General features: G+C 44.4%; 1 protein-coding gene across 1 annotated transcript in view; it reads left to right on the top strand.

The window, feature by feature from the left end:
* LOC138569550 (kinesin-like protein KIF19) overlaps positions 1-20,340 on the top strand; it is a 3,041,213-nt gene that overhangs the window by 1,426,107 nt on the left and 1,594,766 nt on the right. The gene's annotated exons all lie outside the window — the stretch shown is intronic.

Here is a 20,340-nt window from a genome sequence, read left to right as displayed (position 1 = left end):
TCGGCTGTTCATCTGGCCGGAGACGACAACGAGACGGCGGACGCTCTGAGCAGGCAGAGCGCGATCTCTCACGAGTGGGAGCTGGCTCAGGAGATTATCCTGGAGATCTTTGCCCTTTGGGGGACCCCTCAAGTGGATCTCTTCGTCTCCAGTGTCAACCGGAAGTGCAAAAGGTTCTGCTCGCGGGAATTTCCTCCAAAAGGAGCCTTAGGAGACGCGTTCGTGGTGGAGTGGTCATTCCCACTGCTGTACGCGTTTCCTCCAGTCCCCGTCATCCCGCATGTACTGCGGAGGTTATGGAGGTTCGGTTCCTGGATGATCCTCATTGCTCCGGCGTGGGCCCGGAGGACGTGGTACCCGGACCTTCTCGACTTGTCCATCTGCCCTCCACGTCGTCTTCCCTACCGAGACGATCTGCTCTCACGGGAGGGGGGTCAGGTTCTACATCCAGAGGTCAGATCCCTCAACCTTCACGCTTGGCTTCTGAAAGGTTGAGGTATAAGGATTGGGACCTCCCTGAAGACGTGATGGAGGTGTTGCTCTCGGCCAGGCGGTCGGCAACAAAGTCTCTGTACCGTTGGAGAAAGTTCTGCGACTGGTGCAGAGTTAAGAATGTGGATCCTTTTGAGTGTGACATTCCCATGGTTCTGTCTTGTTTGCTTTCCTTGGCCCACAGGGGCTTGCAAGTGGGGACCATTAAAGGTTACCTGGCAGCGCTGTCCATATTTAAGCGCTCGTCTGAAGAATGTTCCTATTTTAAGATTCCTTTAATTTCTCAGTTTTTGAAAGGGCTCACTAATGTGTTCCCTCCGTCACCTTTTCTGGTGCCCGGTTGGGATTTGAACCTTGTTCTCAAGTTTCTTATGGGTGCTCCGTTTGAGCCTTTGCATTCTTGCCCTTTGAGACTGTTAACTCTGAAAACTGTGTTTTTGGTTACGGTTACTTCCGCTCGCAGAGTGAGTGAGTTACAGGCACTTTCAGTTAAGCTACCCTTCACTGTGTTTCATAAGGACAGAGTTGTCCTTAGAGTTCGTCCTTCCTTTCTTCCGAAGGTGGTTTCGGAATTTCATTTGAGCCAGAAGGTTGTTCTTCCGGCGTTCTATCCTCCTCCACATCTTGGTAAGGAAGAGGAGAGGCTCCATAGGCTTGATCCTAGGAGAGCGTTGAGCTTTTATATTTTGCGCATTTCCCGGGTCAGAGTGGACGATCAAATTTTCATTGGTTACGCTGGAAAGCGTTTGGGACAAGCTGTGACGAAACAGACTTTGTCTCGGATTATTTTAGCTATCTCCGAGTGTTACCGCTTGGCGGGTAAGGACCCTCCGGCTGGCTTGCGGGCCCATTCTACCAGGGGAGTGGCTGCATCTACTGCCCTGCACAGGGGTGTTCCTATTCGTCACATCTGTGATGCAGCCACCTGGGCTTCAGTACATACTTTTGTACATCACTACTCCCTCGATTCCATCCGAGTGCAGGATCTGGCCTTTAGCAAGGCAGTCCTTTATTCCGCAATTTGATTGGGCATGCTAAATTTGTGTTCTAAATTATTTTCCCACCTCCTTGCTGGGTACTGCTTTGGGAGTCTGTCATAGATATGGAATACGTCGGAGGACCCAATCTCCTCGAAGAACAAGTTACTTTCTTACCTGGTAACGTTCTTTCGATGGGATGGTCTGACGACGTATTCCATATCGCTCCCTCCCTACCTTCCCCGCTGCAGAATTTCTTTTGCGATTGCAGCTTGCGTTCCGCAGGGCCTTGTGTGTCTGACTGGCAGAAAACTGGTGTCACACTTTCTGGGGGAAAAAACTACAACTGAGGCTACGGGCGTCATGCGTCCTACTTATCACATTGGGTGACGTCGGCCGTCGGAGGAGGTCCTCGGGGACGGTGCATCAACGTCATCAACGCAGGATGCAGACGCCGAAGATTTTCCGAAGCAGCACAGCTGTGGACATTACCTGTCATAGATATGGAATACATCGTCGGACCATCCCATCGAAGGAACGTTACCAGGTAAGAAAGTAACTTGTTCTTTTAAAAGGTCTAAATAATGTGTTTCCACCAATACCTTTTCAAGTTCCTGTGTGGGATTTGAACTTAGTACTGAAATTCCTTACATGCATTCCATTTGAGCCTTTACACTCTTGTCCGCTAAGGCTTCTTACTTTGAAAACAATACATCTTGTAGCATTGACATCAGTCCGCAGGGTAAGTGAGTTACAGGCGCTTTCTAGCGGTCCTAATCACACCATCTTTTATAAAGACAAAGTAGTACTTAGAGTTAAACCATCATTTTTGCCAGAAATTGTTTCAGATTTTCACCTGTCACAAAAAATAACATTGCCTACTTTTTACCCTCCTCCTCACGCAAGTAAGGAAGAGGAACGGCTACATAGACTAGATCCCAGAAGAGCTCTTAGCTTCTATATTTCAAGATTGGCAAAAATACGTCAGTGTGATCAACTTTTTGTGGGGTACACTGGCTGCAAATTGGGACTTGCTCTAACTAAACAAACATTATCTAGATGGATAATTTTGTCCATAACAGAATGTTATAGATTGGCTGGGAAAGAACCACCAGATGGGCTGAGAGCTCATTCGACCAGGAGCATGGCAACTTCAACACCGCTAAAAAGGGGTGTCCCTGTACAATATATTTGTGCAGCAGCCACATGGTCATACATTTATAAAACATTATGCTCTAGACTCGACTTCTTCTCAAGGAGGTCTGTTTGCTAAATCTGTACTCCATTCTGTACATGACTAGAATAATTCTGTACTCCCACCTCCAAAACAAAACTGCTTTGGGAGTCTATCTAAGAGGAGGAATACGTGGGAGGACACAATCCCTTCGAAGAACAAGTTACTTACCAACTGTAACGTTCTTTCGATTGGATGTTCCTCCCACGTATTCCTCATCGACCCTCCCAGCCAACCCCACAGTACAGTTTACGTGATTTACACTCTAAATTCTATTAAGGCTTGGGTCAAAAGAGGCACGCCATTAACTACAATCCATTGGCTACAATATACGAAAACACAGAACTGAAGAGAAACTGGCGTGCTTGAGGCATTTATACAGCGGATGACATCGGTGCTCGGCGGATGCCGCCGAGGGACATCGACTCCGCGGCCTCGAGGGGAGCGCACTCTGGTGGAGAGAGAAAGAAAAAAATTTTGAAGCAGCAATACTGAAGGAAAGGATATATCTAAAATGAGGAATATGTGGGAGAAACATCCAATCGAATGGACGTTACAGTTGGTAAGTAACTTGTTCATCTGTTTGACATACAGACTATTGAATTTCTGTAGGCGCAATTTGAAGGTAAAAAAATCCCCCTTTATACCCTTTCATTTCAGGCATTGGGCAATCTCAATGCATTTTTTACCATGCAGCCACAGGGAATACCCTAAATACAATTAGCAAGCTTACATTAGGAGCTTGCGTTTAAGATTGCAAGCAGGTTGCAATTTCCTCCCGATCTCTGCTTCCCTTTTTCTTCTCTCCCTACTCTTGTTTCTCTCCTTCTCAGTTTTGTCAATCTCCTTCCACTTTTCATCCTACTCTTAGACTCCTGGTCACTTGACTGCACTTTCCTCAGGTTCCTTTGCTCCTGCTCCACCACATGTCCTTGCTCCTTAGTTTGCTTCCACATTCTCCCAGCTTCCCCACAGATTTAGCTGTGAGCCCCTCTTACCTGTCTGCTGAATGGAGACATGGGGCACTACATTGCCAACCGTAGACACCTGCATCAGTCCACTGGGGTTGGGTCAGGTTGTGCAAGAAGAGGCTTCCCCTTACTCCATAGGAGCCCATGTTGGGGCAAATCTGGCCCTGCGGGCTGATGCCTCACATCCAGAGCAGGCCATCCTAGAGTCAAGCATTTTGAACACTGATGCTGTCTGACTCTAACGGGCACCCCCGCTTCTACAAATTTCACACACAGGCCAACTCAATGCAGGGCCTCTCGCCATGGCACCACGTTTGCCCTCTGCTTTGCCACCAAATTATGGGAAGGTCTGTCCTTCCGGACTCACATTCAATCCGCCCAGAGCCCCTGCTTCTCTTGTCATCACCATGCTTTAGACTAAGACAAAGGAGGTACGCCTTGGGCCTGGTGATCAGCCTTCATGACAAGGACTGTTTAGAAGCCAGTACAGTTTCCTCTTCAGCTCATGAAAAGAACCTCGATGAGCAAAACCTCTGCTTTGCCCCTTCTCCCAACCCACTGTGCTGTTATGTCAGGCAACTTGCCTGTTACTTTGTCACACACCTTACATGAACACAACATCCCTAGATTCATGAGTACATGTGGGTATATGTTGGACTACAGGCATGATGGCTGTATTGACTTGTACTGGCCGCTTGCTACTGTCATAAACGAAACACAATCTTTCAGGGCGAAAGGTCCCTCAACTCCCAAATCTCAAAATGTATATATATAACTACACATACAGTATTTCACATTGTTTTATTTTAATAATTTAGGGATAGAGTACCAAGGGGTATTCTGGAAAAACAATACAAATGAGTATGATCCGTACCAAGAGAGGATCTTAATGTACAAACATATAACAACCAAAGAATATTGTCAGAACAGTTGTGAAATGAAGACAAAAATCAACAATTATTAAACAACAACTGAAAAAATCACAATAACAACAGTGTTTAAATTGTGCACTGTTCATGTGAAGTATAGTCGTCGACACAACAGTGTTTCGGCCTAAAATAGCTGTAAAGTGCAGCAAGGTGAGCAGGCCTTCATCAGGACGTGTAGTGAAATGATATTAGTCCCGAGGTATCTATCTAGGAAACACAAATGGAACACAGTGAGTGGAGGAGGACCTCAAGATTAAAATGGTAATTCAAAAAGCTCCAATATGGATGCTTAAAGATATAAACACAAGATCTCAGGCGTAGAAACTTGTATCTTACCAAGGGCTGGAGCGTAACCAAAGGAAGACGGATCCAGGCTGAGTGCCGGACCACAGCGGTCGTTGGTTGAGCCGTATAAACACCAACTAATTACTGTCAGTGGTGCCTGAAAATGACACACAGGACGCTGTGTAAGTGCCATCCAAGTTGTGAGGTCTTACATGACATATAATTGCATGGAGCGAAAGCTTACCTAAAGCGTTAATGCGTGTCTTTATAATGAAACCGGCAGAGTGGAATCAATTAGCGTTGGTAACCCTCCCGGAAGACGTAAGCATGACCTGTGCAAACAAATATATAATGCACAATCAGGCCCCATATCAGGTATATTTTAATGCATAGGGAAAATATACAACACTCGTACATAAATGGTACCGTTATCGGTGTTAGTTGGGAGAAAGTGGACATGCTGGGAAACTGTCCCAACTGTATACACCCTATAGGCCTAGCGTGTGCTTGCAAGTGTGCAACACGCTCAAAACCGCCAGTGAATTGATCACTAGGCGGCTGCCATGCGGCTACATCATTATGTGTGCGGAACGTGAACCTCTGCTAGGTGCGATACAATCTCCGTAACAAAAACGAACCCACTTACTGACTTTACTAGTAAATAGTCAGTTGGGAATGTGATGCAAGTCAGCATCCTGGTTGCTGCGACTACCTGAGGCGAATTTGATGCCAAGGGGGGGCTAATGGCCGCGGAGCGGTACTGTCTCTTAACGTTTAGAACGTATCTCGAAACTGTGCGAGTTGAGTAAACCTCCCCGACCCACCCTTTTCGTGTGTAGGTGTACTGCAAAACGGCGTACAAACACATAACTTACTTAAGACGGAGTAGCCGCTGCTCGCGTCTGCTTGCTTCTCCGCTTCAACGGTGAAAGTGAAACCGTTGTCATAGTAACCGAGGGTAATGAAACCCTCGGATCACGTTGATTGGTTCAGCGGTCACACGCCCCTGGATGGGCGTGATGGACCGGCTGGCCCGTCCAGTGTGGTAAAACTAGTACGGGGAGGTTGGGGGAGGGAGGGGGATTGGGGTATGGGGGTGGAAGAAGGAGGGAAATAAAAAAGGGGGGAAGAAAGGGGGGGAAGGAAGGAGGAAAGAGGACATCAGAACAGGGATTAAGTACCTTTGGTGGAGGTACAAAGCGCTTGACCCAAAAGTGGTGTGAGCGCAGCCTAAAACCGGCCTCCCTTGAGGTCGATTGCCATGTGGGTGCCGATGTATACATCACAGTCCTAAAGAAATGCTGGCATAAGGACCACTGTTTCAAAACGATGTCCTTGGTCACTATGGGGTTCATAATCAAATTACAATTAGTGGTGACGAAGAAACCGAAAACGGTTCAAAAGAATGATGAACACCCCGCGTGCCATTGAGGATCCCTCCCGTGGGGCAAAATACTCACAAGCTGGCTTCCGGAGTATACAACAGTTGATAATGAACAATCAGTGTGATGTCATCCTGCATAAATCTGGTGCCATACATGGACACAATATTCCACTGCCGTGATGTGCATGTGTTTACCAAAATACCTTGCAAAACAGTGTTGTCAACATCATGGTGCACAGTACAGGACATATATATCACCAAATATATCAACATATATCAACAAAGCTCGGGTCGTATACCAGCTGTTGGTAAATAAAAACATGTTGACACTCGTACACCATTACATCGTAGTCTTTTCACCTATACAGATTTCTTATTGCTGAAGACATTTCAAAACCAAAGACATCAATCCTCATCCCACTAATGGGCAGATGTTACTACACCAATGTTATGAGTATACCAGCTGTTGGTGAATAAAACATGTTGACACTCGTACACCATTACATCATAGTCTTTTCACCTATACAGATTTCTTATTGCTGAAGACATTTCAAAACCAAAGACATCAATCATCTTGCTTGCCACTGTCTCCATGCTTCCGATCCCTTTGAGTACAGCCAGGTCTGTGATCACCATGGACTTCTCCTTTTACAGCCGCAGCTTCACTAGTGATGTGGAGAGCATCCTCCTATGGTTATTGCAGCATGTCTTTATGTTCTCCAAGTTGTGGAGGGTTGGCAACAATTTTGGCACTAGTGCATAAGGCTCCTACATCTTGAAGGGAATACACAGCAAAGCCAAGCTCACCTAAGACCCAAAGTCACCTTCACTCTTACATCCTCATGGAATGTCAATTTTTTGGTTTGTCTTATGATTCTTGCCAGCAATGATCCGGATGGATATATGATAGAATGGGGGTGGGGAGTTAAAGGGCACATCAGCTTAGGTAAGGGGTGGGAAACAAGGATCTACTGTCAAGTAGAGACGTGACAGGGCAGATCAGGCTACAACAGGACAAGGATAGCAGCAGTGTGCCATCAGGAACTGCTTGCCAGCAGCAGGAACAGGATAGTTATGAGAACAGGAAAGGAGAAGTGTGACACATTGCACAGCAGTCAGGTTTATTTCTTAGTGGTACAAAGGAGGGCCGGTCTTTCACAGAACTTATTTGCCGTTTTGAAGGTGTTCTTTTTGCACTTTCTGGCGGTTTGTAAGGAAGGGTGTGGTTCCCTTGATTCTTAACCATTGCGTGATGCGCGTTCCTCCTGCAGTTTCCATGTGGACTGTCTGCTTATTGTGGCTGTGTGGGATGTTGCTCTGCATGTACGGACTGCATCACCTGGAAACAAATTAGAATCTACCAGATGCAGTAGCGGCTGTTCTATTCTGGGCCGATTAATCTTGTTCATGCAAATGAGTCTGAAAGTAAAAAGCTAGAGAGGTTGCTGAAATGTTAAACTAAGGTTGGACTCTAGCTATTCCCATTATTGAGGAGTAGGATTGTTGTCCTAGCTTAAGCAAGCCCAATATTCTGTTGCACATCTAATACTATCTACAGCTATTTGCGACTCTCTTTTTCCCAGCTAAGTATGGTGCTAACCTGAACAGGAGAGGGATGCGTTGTATCCTCTATGTGGTATACTGCCTAAGCGTGCAGCTACAGACATTCATTGTTATAGTTCCTTCACCTGACGTGAATCAGCTAACACTAGGAACCCCTAAATTTAGTTATATCCAATAACATATACCCGGAAGCAGATAAATATTTAAAATTATTTTAGTGAATGTAGTTAATGTGTTATCAGATAACCCACAGTTATTCATGAACGCACATATTTCTTCTCTTCTTTAAACCCTCCAGGTAAAGTCCAGATGTTGAGATGGAAGAGTAACTGGATAGTGCACCTCCACGGAAAATAAAATGGCTGCTTGGCAGGAAACCTTAGTAGCTGTTGACTTAAAGGTCCAGGCACCTGCAGACAGACTCAGTCCGGAAAAACAGGGTAGTTGTGCACTCCAAATAAATAATGTGTGGCCACCTTTCAGATCTGGATCCCGCTGCTCAGCCACACAGTTAGCGTGACTCTCTCTCTTCAACCAGATGCCTCCATGTGTAGGGTGCATTGGGTCACACAGAGGGCACCTTAGGAATGGATCTGTGGAGCACTAGTCTCACAGAACTGGTGGCTGCTGAGATCTCACAAGACTTCACGCTGTAAGTGCAGAAGAAGGGAGAGGGCATGGAGCAGTAAGGAGAGCGGTGCCTGCATCTCTTCAGCCTCCAATAGCACAGCTGAACTTTTTAAAATCTGCAAGGAACTTGCCAATCCTACTGCAGTCTCCTCATCCCATCCTCCCTCTCAGGCCCTCTGCACTGCTCTAGCCTCCCACTTCTGCAAAACTCTGGACCTCCTGTCCTCTCTGTCTTCTGTCTCTAAACCGCCACCTTCTCTTGCCGCCCTTGGCCGTCCTCTCTCCCCCACATACTCTCCTCCTTCTCTGCCACTGCACCAGATGAGATCTCTAGAGTTGGCTGGTCTATGAAAGCCTCCTCTAAACAGGTGCTCCCCTGTTCCTCCATAACCATCAAGGACAACATTGCCTCTTTTGGCCCAGCCTTGGCTGACCTCTGCAACCATTCCTTCACCACTGGCTCCTTCCCACAACCCCTTAAGCACTCTTGTACACCCTCTACCAAAGAACCCGTCTGCAGACCCTTCCTGCCCCGCTAACTATCGCCCTATCTCTATCATCCCTTTCATGGACAAACTCATGGAGAAGCTGGTCATCCCCCAACTGACCCTCCACACCAAATCTGTTGGCTGCCTCCATGACCACCAGTCCGGTGTCAGGGCATCCAGAGGCATGGAAACTGCTTTCCTGAACACCTGTTAAGACCTACTCTCTAACCTGGATTCTAACACACCCTCTGTTCAGATCCTCCTTGGCCTGTCTAATGTCTTTGACACAGTTAACCACTCCATCCTCATAAACCGTCTCCATGATACTCTTGGCATCAAAGGCTGGGCACTGGTGTGGTTGACCTCCTTCCTTTCAAACAGACCCTCCCAGGTACAAATGGGCCCTTTTCTCTCCTCCACCACACTCTCTACCTGTGGTGTTCCTCAGGGCTCTATCCTATCGCCATGGCTCTTCAACATCTACCTAGCCCCCTGGCACACTTCATTTTCAGTGTTACGCAGATGTCCAACTTCCAGCGCCACCTCATCAGGGGCATTCTTCCTTTCCTCGCCTTCCCCCAGAACCTCATTATCTCCAGAGCCCTGGTTCTCTCGAAGCTGGACTGCTGCAACAGCCTCTTCATCAACCTGCCTCTTTCCGCCCTTCGCCTCCTTCAACTAATCCAGAATAGGACTGTGAGACTTATCCCTGGCCTCAAACCATGGACCGCATCTCTGAAGCCCTAAAATCTCTCCACTGGCTCCTGGTGACCGCAAGGATCAAATTCAAAACTCTTTGGGCCTCATTAGGACTCCGGCGCTAAACCATGGTGCTTTTAGCACCATGGTCCATGCCGGAGTCCGTCATGGCAGAATGGGGAATTACCAACCCATTCCGAGGTTGGTGGGGCGGTAATTCCCCATGCCGCCATGGCCCTTCCCCATTCCCATTTTTGCCCCATAGGGCTCAATGGGAATGGGGAAGGCGCTAATTACGGTACCGCAAATTGCGGTACCGTAATTAGCACCAAGGTCCCTTTGCGGGTCCCTACTTTAACGGCTGGTAAAACCAGCCGTTAAGGTCGGGTCTTGCAAAGGGACCTCGTAATTAGGCGCTAAGTGTTTAACGGCGCCGCAGCCTTTTACGGCGCTGTTAAACACTTAGCGCCTGGGTCATAATGAGGCCCTTTGCATCATCCACAAGGCTGTCTGGGACCTCTCTACATCCAGCTTTCCCTCCCTAAATACCTCTCTGTCAGAGTCCTTTGATCCTCTGGCTCCGACTCTCTGCAGGTCAAAAGATTTTCCAAATGGAGAGAGGGAGGCAGATTCCCTTTCCTATGCTGGTTCGGCCCTCTGGAACAGCCTCCCTGCCCCCTCACACTTAAGTCAGATGTTCTGGAAACTTTTCAAGACTTTCTTTTTTTCCTCTTCCTTCCCTCTCCCCCTCCCGTGCTAATGTTCCCTCTGCCGCTGCGACTGGGGTTTGGCCCCTTCAGAGTTAGACAGGGGTCAGAACACTGCCCACTGCCCAACCAGCCCCCTACCCTCAATTACCATCACTGCCTTTGGACTCCCTTCCCTAGACTAGCCCTAACCTGATCCACCCTATCCTTCCACTCCCTTTTTCCCCTTGCACTTGCCTTCTTGGCTCCCCCAGAACTTGACTTATGGCCTCACCAGCACTTGCCTCCCTCGCCCCTCCCCCCGGACGCCTCACTCCTGCACTTCTCCCTCTACCCCACGCTTCTGCACTTACCACCTTGTTCTTGCACTTGCACGATAGGATTGCCAGAAGATCAATATAACCGTTTTTGTTTGATCTTCCTATGTTCCCCTTCTGTGTATTGATGCCATACAAATGTCCAAGCCTTTTTTTTAAAGTCCTGTGCGGCCTATGAAATCTAATTTCACATACTCAAGTGGGGCATCGCTTGATTTCCTCATCAGGCTACAACATGATCCTCGTCCAACCTCTAGTCGGATTTTCACATGATTGCCGGTGCAAATTTGGATGGGCTAGCAAGGCCAGATGTCTTTTCTCGTGCTGCCAGCTTCTCTCTCTCGTGCTCTTTCACCTCTGGTGTGGTCTACGGGAGCCTTGCACTGAATTGCTGCGTCATGCTCCAGGGTGTCAGTGGCTCGGTGATAGTTTGGCACCTCCAACTGAGATTGCTCACCTGATTGGCAGGAGCTAATGTGTAAGCTGAGTGGCCGAATGTGTGCTACACATCCCAATGCGTTGCCTACTTGGACGGTTTGGCTCGCCTTAGTTTCCTCAGGCGGGAACAGTGTATAGTTACAAGTCCTTGTGCCAAAGCCGGTCACGGGGAGATGGTTTGATGAGCCTCGCTGAGGCGTGGCCCCTGGACCCAGTTAAAGTGAAGGCTTACCTGCCAGATATGCTTCCTGTCTCAGAGGGGCGCCAAGAGAGATTTTCCCTCAAAATATTTTTCTAAATCTCCCCAGTCTGGTGAGAAGCTGATTCAGTTACTTAGTCACGGGCGAGTCGAGTGTAGGTGGCAACATATCCTGTCCCACTGTAAAGGCTTAGGGCCTAATTCACAAAAGGGTTTTCACAAAATTCACAAAATGGCAAAACCCCATAGAAAAACACGATGTGAATACGGGCCTTAGTATCTTTTTGAGTAAATGAATACATGATTAAACAGACTGTAAACATTCTTAACATTTTTATAATATGTACTGAACCTTCTTTAACCCCCCTCTCTATTTGGTAATTCAGTACAGCAAGCATCCCTCCTGCAACAGGTTTCCACCCCTCAAGTGGGGATCCCTTGGGCATTTACACCACCTTGCAATGGTTGCAGTTTGCATTCTAGCTAATTTTTTTTTTTTATTTAAAATGCTTTGTTTGATTTAACAAACTTTTCATTTGTCTTTACATATATCCTTAAAAATTATCAAACAGTACCATTCTTCTTATTCATCTACGGTTTCTTTAGTAATGTCATTCCAAAATTTGATCACAGTAAATATCAGGCGTTGGTTCCTTCCTTCAAGAAGTTCCGCCCATCTTTCGTCTGTTGTTGATTGTTTTTCAGAAATTTTAAAGAAATCTTTATATAAGTCTCTTTTCGCTTTCAAGGCTGGACATACCATAATCAAATGGAAGAGGGTTTCTGGTCTAGTTTGGTTGCAAAAGCGACAGACATCAGATTTGTTATGTGTTTTATCTATCAATGCTTGATATTCTCGGGTGGGAAATATATTTAGCCGAAAGCGCAAAAACAGATCTTGAATATTGCAACAGGGAAACTGTGCCAAATATGATGGTAGTTCATTAAGTGCTCTCACTTCCGTTTCTGCAGGAAGGTGCCGCTTGTACTTTTTCTGTACTTCTATTGTTCTTAACCAATCATTCATTTGTATTTTCCGTTTTGCATATTGTGGTCCATTAAGCAACAATTCCTCTGTGATGTCTTCCCCTCTCATTTTCGCTTTAATTTCATTAGACCATTTCAATAATGCTGCTGTTTGAAAAGCTTCCTTTTTTCCTTTAGGATTTCCAAAGCTGGTATTTCTTCTTCAGAAGTGATTTTTCTTAACAAGTCCATTTGTTTCCAAAGTACTATATATTGTACCGATTGTAAAGCTAATTCGAATCTTAATCTATTCATTGGAAATTTTTTAGGCAAGGCAAGAGTTTTCCTCCAAAATAGTGCTTCATAATAAGGCTATCTCATTAGTTGTTGATTAATGATTGTCTCGCTTGCATATGTCAAGATTGGGATTACTTTTTGTTTGTAAAGCAGAATTGTGGCTTTTACTGAAAAAGTCCCATATTTTAAGTGGAAGAAACAAACTTGTTTTGCCAAAGCTCTCGCTTTCCCTTCAATATGTTCTTTCCATTCTGCTTCGTTCCCCGATGGATTGATTAGAGCCCCTAAATATTTGATTGTTTTGGTTGTCATGATCACTTTATTTTCTATTTGAATCTTCATGTTCTGTTGTGTCTTTGTCTTTAGGGTAATCAGTTTCATTATTCTCGTTTTATCAATGTTGATTTGTAGGTTATTCTCCAACATGTAATCTTGTGCTTTATTCACTGTTTGTTGCAATCCTTTCAATGTTTTGTCTAAAATAATAATATCATCTGCATAGATTAGCGTTTGAATGGTTTCGCTGTTGATTTTTGGTGGATTTGCTGTATTGTTTTGAATTTTTTCTCCAAATCATAGGTAAAGAGATTATAGAGGCACGCAGCTAATGGACAGCCTTGCTTTAAACCATTCTCAGTTGGAATGGATTCTGTCACTCTTCTCTCTTTCGTCAGCCGGACACATATAGAAGTATTCGAATATAGTTGTTTTATTGGATTCAGAATATTTGAAGGGCATCCCCAATCTCTTAATTTAGCCCATAGTAGTTGTCTATTGACTGAATCAAAAGCGGTTTTTAAGTCTATAAAAATAGCATACAGTTGTTGTGATTTAGCCATTGCTTCATGTTTCATCATATTCAGCAGCAGGAGGTTGACATTCGAGCCTATTAATTTTACAAAGTCTGTTTGTCTTTTGGCTTTTTTATCGTTATCTCTTGCCCATAGATTCAATTTTGTTTGAAGGTAACCTGCAAATAATTTTCCCAAATGGTCCAATAAAGTTATCGGTCTATAATTGGCCCGGATCTTTTCTATCTCCTGCTGTGTAAATTGGGATCAGGACAGCTGTCGTCCAAGTCTGAGGTATCTTTTTCATTTTTTCAATTATTCTTAATAGATGACTCAAGAATTTGGCCCAATGTTCTGGGGCCGTTTTTAGGTCGCTATTTGCTACGCCATCAGGGCCTGGAGCTCTCGAGGAGTTGAGTAAGTTAATGGTACTAATAATGTCTTCTGTCTCCCATTTCAGGTCCCAGGGATCATCATCTCTCTCTATATCAATTATATCTGTTTGTACAGTATTTTTGTATAATGTTGAGTAGTGATTCACCCATCTGCTTGTATCCACCTCTTGAATCATATTCTGTCTTGCAGATGAGATGTTCAACATAGACCATAGATGGCGCGTATTTTTTTGATTAAGTGCTGTCAAAATCGCTTCTGCATCATTCTGTTTTATCAATGCTTTGATGGCTTTTATTGCGTTGGAATACTTAATCTTTTCTTTTTTTATTTCCATTTCAAAGTTTAGTACCTTGTGTTTTCGCAATTTTCGCAACGCTTTGTAGTGTTGTTTTATTTTTGTTTGAACTTCAATATTGAAGTAATGAGGGTGGATTTGTTTTGGATTCTTCTTTGATCCCATATGTTGGTATTTTTCTAGGATCCAACCATAATTCAATTTTAGGTTATCTTGAATCGGCGCACCTTCAAAAGTTGAGACTATTTTTGCCATTTGGTTGTGTTTTATCCTGAGTCTATTCATCCCATTTGTAAGCTCAAAGTCAGGTAGCATTAGATTTTGGTCAGTTGTTGCCTTGATAGCCCATTCGATCTGAATCAAATGATGATCGCTATCCTGCTGAATTGAATTTCCAATTGAAGTAGTTAAGTTTCTGATCCTTTCCGATGTGAAAATATAGTCGATAATTGAGTTAGATGTTTCACTTGACCATGTTGGTAACGGTTTTCCCTCACTGTCTGTAGGTTGGTTACTTAGAAAGATGTTTCTCAGATTCGCTTCTATAGTCCATTTTTTTGCTCTACTTGACAATATACTGGGGTCTAAATTCTCACCTTCTTTATTAAATAGATGAAAGTCTCCTACTATAATGAAATCCGTTCCGATGTTAGAGATGGCCATGTTGTCAATTTCATCGTATATTGAATCGATGAATTTCGTCTCAGACATGGCATTTGGGTTCCAATATATATTAAATATAGATATCAGGTTGTCATCCAAGGAAGAAGCTGTTTCAGCATTGTTATCTGTTGTCATTTTGATAGTTAAATATTGAGCCCATGGATGTATGTTTTTACTTGCAATTATTGTCCATGTTGGCAATATTTTTGTTAGTATCAACATTCCTGTTGCAGGTCTTCCCTGTTGTCCTGATATCGCCGGATTCATTAGGGTACTATACCCATCACAGATAACCTCTTCAGTCAGCCACGTTTCCTGCAAGCAGATGATATCCAAATTGTCCAGGAGTGTTGACTGTTTTTCAAGGAGATGTTTATTTCCTCTTGTATTCCAAGATCCCAGTGATATTCTACACTTCTGGGATTCATTCATTTTTCGTTGTTATAAATAGGTTTTCCTTCCACTTTGCTTAGTCTTCACATTTGATTTCATTTGTGGAGTCTCACGATAATCACGCCATAGGGTTTGGGAGTGTTTGTAATCTTGTTCCTGCCGCTTTGGTCTTGAATTATTAAGATTTTGAGCAGCTTTTATCCCTTTGCTCTGTTCCTCATTATTGATTAATTTATGCTGCCTAAACGGCGCCAGATTTTTTGCTTTTCTTTCGGCCAATGCCCGTGAGACAAAGATTTCTTCTGTTCCAAAACCTAGTTTCTCAAACTGATGTTTAGTTGCTAGAACCCTTTGCATTGTATTTCGGTTATAAAAATCAATTTGGACCTCTTCCATATATTGTTTATTTGGAAACAGAACTAGTTCTAGATCATCCGATTTTATTTTATCCACTTGTGGGATTGCTACAAACAACTGCAGAATATTGGCTCTGTTCATTATTACCGGCTCTTCTGTGTTAGCTGTCGTTGGAAATAAAGCTATTCTATTGGCACATGTTGTATTCTGCGGATTTTGGAATATTGGTCTAACTAATATAGGGCTTGGTTGAGTCATCAGGCTATTGTTGTTGATATCTTCGGATTGCGTCTCTAGTGATAACCACGATTCATCGTTAGATACTGTTGAATATTCAAATGAGAAGTTAGCTGCCTCTTCCTCATCATATTCACTTTGAGTTTGTTCAATAATCGTATCTTGGTATTCATCAACGATGATCAGAGTCGCATCTTGTGAATTAATTGATATAGCATTATAGTCACTCATATCGTCAGCAGTTGATAAGTCTATTATTGGAATAGGTTTTACTGGTTCACAAGGTATTTTTTGATTGATTACCTCTAAAAGCGCATCTAATGGTTCCATCACTTGTTCGTATCTACATTGGTAGGCTCTTTTTGTCTTACCGCCATTTTTGTTTCACGCATTTTCTGTTGTGTACCCTTATGTTTTAAAGTCAGATGATTATTGTTGTTCTTTGACTCATCCGTTAATGTTTTCTGCATTGACTTCATTTTTCTCAGAAATGTCCGAGATCCATTCTGGGTTTTTTGTTGTTGTTTTTTTTACTCTTTGGTTCAGTTAACAAATCTTGACCCACCATCCCACGCTTTGAGAGATCAAATATATCAAACGGCGTACAAGATGGTGGCTCAGTATTAGCTGGATGTGTCGGTATTGACAAATTGGTTGGAATCATCGGGATGATCTGAATTTCTTATTGTGTACTTTGGTCTAATTTGTGTTCTTTTTTATTTATATCTTCAGTTTGTGTATGATTTGTTACATAGTGTTTTTGTTCCATCGTGTGGGCCTGTTTTTTTGTTTTATCATCAATCAATTTTTTGGTAATCGTTGAGACAGTCTCCAAAAGATTCTGTTTGTCTACCCGGTCGACTCTTGCCAATTCTGCTAATCGCCTTTGCCATATTCTAGATGTTTCGGCTTCTTGTTTCAGTCGTTCCTGAATAGTGTTTATAAAGGTTTCAAAATAAGTTTGTTTAGTCATTATCATCGCTAACAACGTTGCCTGATCTTTGTAGAATCAACCATATATTTCTGTATCTTTAAAAACAGAATCATTGCAGTCGACAACACTGCTACCAATGTATTTTGTAAATCTAGCATGGTCGTTGGGATTCTTTGTTGAGATTCCGGTGCTTGGGATTGATGTTCAGTTGTTACATTTGAGGAGAATGAGTCAAGGTCTTCCGTTTTAGGCCTGGGTAACAGTTTATTCAAATGCATTGTCTTTTTATCACCAGGTGAGCCAGATCTTGATCTTACAGTTGGTGTGGAGGTCTTGATGTTTCTTAGAGGATTTGGCGTGATTACCCCGTCAAAGACTTCGTTTCTTTTTTCCTGGGACTCCATAATGGCGTCTAGCTCGGTGATATCAAGGGATAGGCGAGCGATTCTCAGTGGTATGGGTTTGTTTTGATCAATGTTCTGTGTCGCCGTTGGTATATATGTTGACTGCCAATGTAATTTAGCCGCTTTGGCTCGCTCTTGTAAAGACGGGGTAAAGCAATTATCTTCTTTACCTGCTTTTGTAAAATTTTTAGCTATTGGTTGGTCTGAGTGTAGTGTACCATCAGATGGGGTCATATGCGCCAAGACTGCATCTCCTTGCATATTATTCATAGGTTCTTCTAGCTGCGGATTCAGTGAGTAGCTGTTTAGAAGCATTGAAGTGTGCGTTCCAGCAGCTTTCAATGCAATCAATTTTGGTGCATTCTGTTCGTTTGTTTTATTCAAATCTGTTAGGTGTTTTCCAGTTATATTATCCTTAATCGGCAACTGACCTTTCCGAGATGGGAGTACAGTTGCCTCTCCGGGTTTTGCTATTGCTTCTACTTTTGGTGTTTCTTTGCTTCCTTCTGTGCTTATATGTTCTCTACTGTTATCATCTGTTGCAATGATTTCCCTCGTCATGTGAGCAGCGGGGTTCTTGGATATTTGCACAGAAGATTCCTCTAGCTTCCCTTGCAGTCTGGTTCTTGGTTTTTGGATTTCCATTGCTGGAATCGGAAACACGACTAGGCGTGAGTTACAGGAAACAATTTCCACTTCAGTTGATCAGCACCTCCCACCGCAACCAGCCACAAACAGCAGACAACAGCGCGCCCTTTACACCACGCGGGCTTCATGCCGCAAGGGTCGCGCTGTTCTGCCTTTGAGGCTTCAAGCAGGGGGAGTGACTTCTGGTAGTCACGTAACACGGGTCACGTGTTGCTGCAGGATGCCGCTCGCTTCAACTGCTCTCAGCTGAGGCTGAGAGACTCACGCGAATCGGAGCGGACGCAGGGATTTCACTCGATCCTCCTCCCAGACGAATGCAGGTATTTCCAAAGTTCTTCCCACAGAGTTTTGTCACAATGTAGCAGCCGCACAGCAGACAACAGCGTGCCCTTTACACCAGGCGGGCTTCAGTCGCAGACTATGTGTCTGTTTGCACACATTGGGTGGCATCCAAACCTGCTCCGGATGGCACCTGCTCTCTTACATAGTGGTGGCAATCTTTTTGCAAATGCCAACAAATGAGCCAAGCTATGCTCCACATGGTACTTCTAGCTAATGAGTTTAGACCATTCAAATAAAATGCAAACTACATAGTTTGACTGCAATGTAAAATATTAGGGCAATTGCAAAAAGGGCTCTGCTTCCCTTACACAAGGAATCAAACTCTGGTGGAGTTGTTGCACTAGCTGCCCAACTTCCAACTTTATTTGCACAGTGTAAGGGCTCCCCCAGCCTTTGGCATGGGCCTGGAGTTAAGCTCATGGTGCGCACGTATCATTAATGGAGTGAACGTAATTAGGAAATTGGCCCCGTTTTTTAATTAGAGTCTTATGAAATTATAGCCATTGATTTTGCCATCCTTCTACTCCGCCAACCACACCAGAATACAGTTAACTGGGCATGACTGCTTCAGCAACTGTTTCAGTCAATACAATGATGTCTTTCGGCGACCTTGACATGCATTTATCCCTCGCCGGGATGAGGGAGGTAAGCCAATGCGCACCACCGTGCTGCACATCACGATTGCCTGCTTACGCTATAGATGGGCAACACAATGAGAGCACAACATCAACGCTCCACAAGGCGTCTGATGTTAGTGACACACGAGTCAATAGGCCCTGGTTATGTTGTAGGGGCTTGTGGTTGACTGACCAATGGGGAACTCAGGAGATTTCCCAGTGGGCCTCTACACCATGGGCCCCTTGTGTGGGTTCCCTGTTCCTCTCCCCTAGTTACTGCATGCCCTTCCTGCCATCTCTTCTCACCCCCAACATCTATTTCACTCAAAACAGTTGTGATAAAGCTTCCAGTATATTATATCTCACTCCTAAGAAATGTTTGTTGGTATTTTGTTATGTGTAACTACTTTTTAATCCCTATACAAAGACAAATGTGCTTTAAAATTCCCCTTAAAATTCCCTATTTGGACATATTTGTCTAATGTTTCTTAGGCGGAGAACCCCCAACCCCTACATAAAGGGTTGGACTTGCGTGCTACATTCACTAACATAGGACCACTTATACAACATTTCCAGAGCCTCGTTTGGTTCACAGTTCACCCCTGAGTAGCTCGCGATTCGGAAGCCTAGTGTGAACATCAAGGAGGTGGCGGCCCATTGCCCGGCTGCACCTGTGCAAAGAGCCCATATAGGTGCCACGCGCCTTCCTGCCATGATTTCGCCCATTTTCTGAAAGTGACCTTTTTGTTTTTATAAATATCCTTAGTGTCAGCGAATTTGTGTGTGCATGATGTAGGCAGATCCACCATTTTCCTCATTCATTCCCTCTTCCGGGGCCCTAAGAGAGGCTATGGCAGGAAACCATGCAGGGTTAAGATCGGTGCTGTGTCCAATGAGTCTAACCGTACTTAAGAGCCCCACTCCGCTCCTTCCTCCCTGCTAAAGTCTCGTTGTTCTGTGCTAGGCACGTCTCGGCTGGTAGAATCCAGGGATAAGCAGTGCTCGATGTTCTTAAATCGCACACCACTCATGTTCCTTCACCCAACGGAAAGGCACATATTGTATTGTTGGGCGTCTGAGCCTGAAAAGCAAGCGGGGGGGGGGTGGTGGTGTGGGGGCCGTCGAAGGGCCCCCTGAATTGGTATTAGTCCCATTTAGTGGATAGCATGGTCACCATAAAGAATCGATTGTGTGAGCACACCATGCTTCTATCCAGGATGGAGGGTGAAAGCTGTTTTACTAACTGTGGTAGAGGACCTTCGCGTCTCAATGAAAAAAGGGTAGGATTCAGTTGCGGCGCCTCTTGGCCTTACTACCTCCTTCAGTAATCTCTCAACCCATCAGTTATATAAACAGGACGAACATTGAATAAAATTAATTGAAGCTGTGCAAACATGTATACAGTCAAGTCTAACAACAAGCAGCAGCAAAGCCAACCGTGTTGGCTTTTCTGTAGGCATTGGCTAGGTATTTCCCAGGCAATGTCATAATGTTTCTAATACCTGCCCATTAGATGTCAACAGTTGCAAAATGTGGGTCTACCTGGTCATATGATAAAAGTGCCTGGCAAATATACAGCTACTATCCATACAGAAATTAAAGTTGGCTTTGACAATGCTTGTTTTAACAACTCCAGTGCAAGGACAAACATACTGCTTATAAATTAAGTGGCTCAGGGCACACTTGG

The sequence above is a fragment of the Ambystoma mexicanum genome, chromosome 2q (genome assembly GCF_040938575.1).
Source record: "Ambystoma mexicanum isolate Mex_15411 chromosome 2q, UKY_AmexF1_1, whole genome shotgun sequence".
In the NCBI taxonomy this organism is placed as follows: domain Eukaryota; kingdom Metazoa; phylum Chordata; class Amphibia; order Caudata; family Ambystomatidae; genus Ambystoma; species Ambystoma mexicanum.
This window is presented reverse-complemented; position numbering and strand designations above follow the sequence as displayed.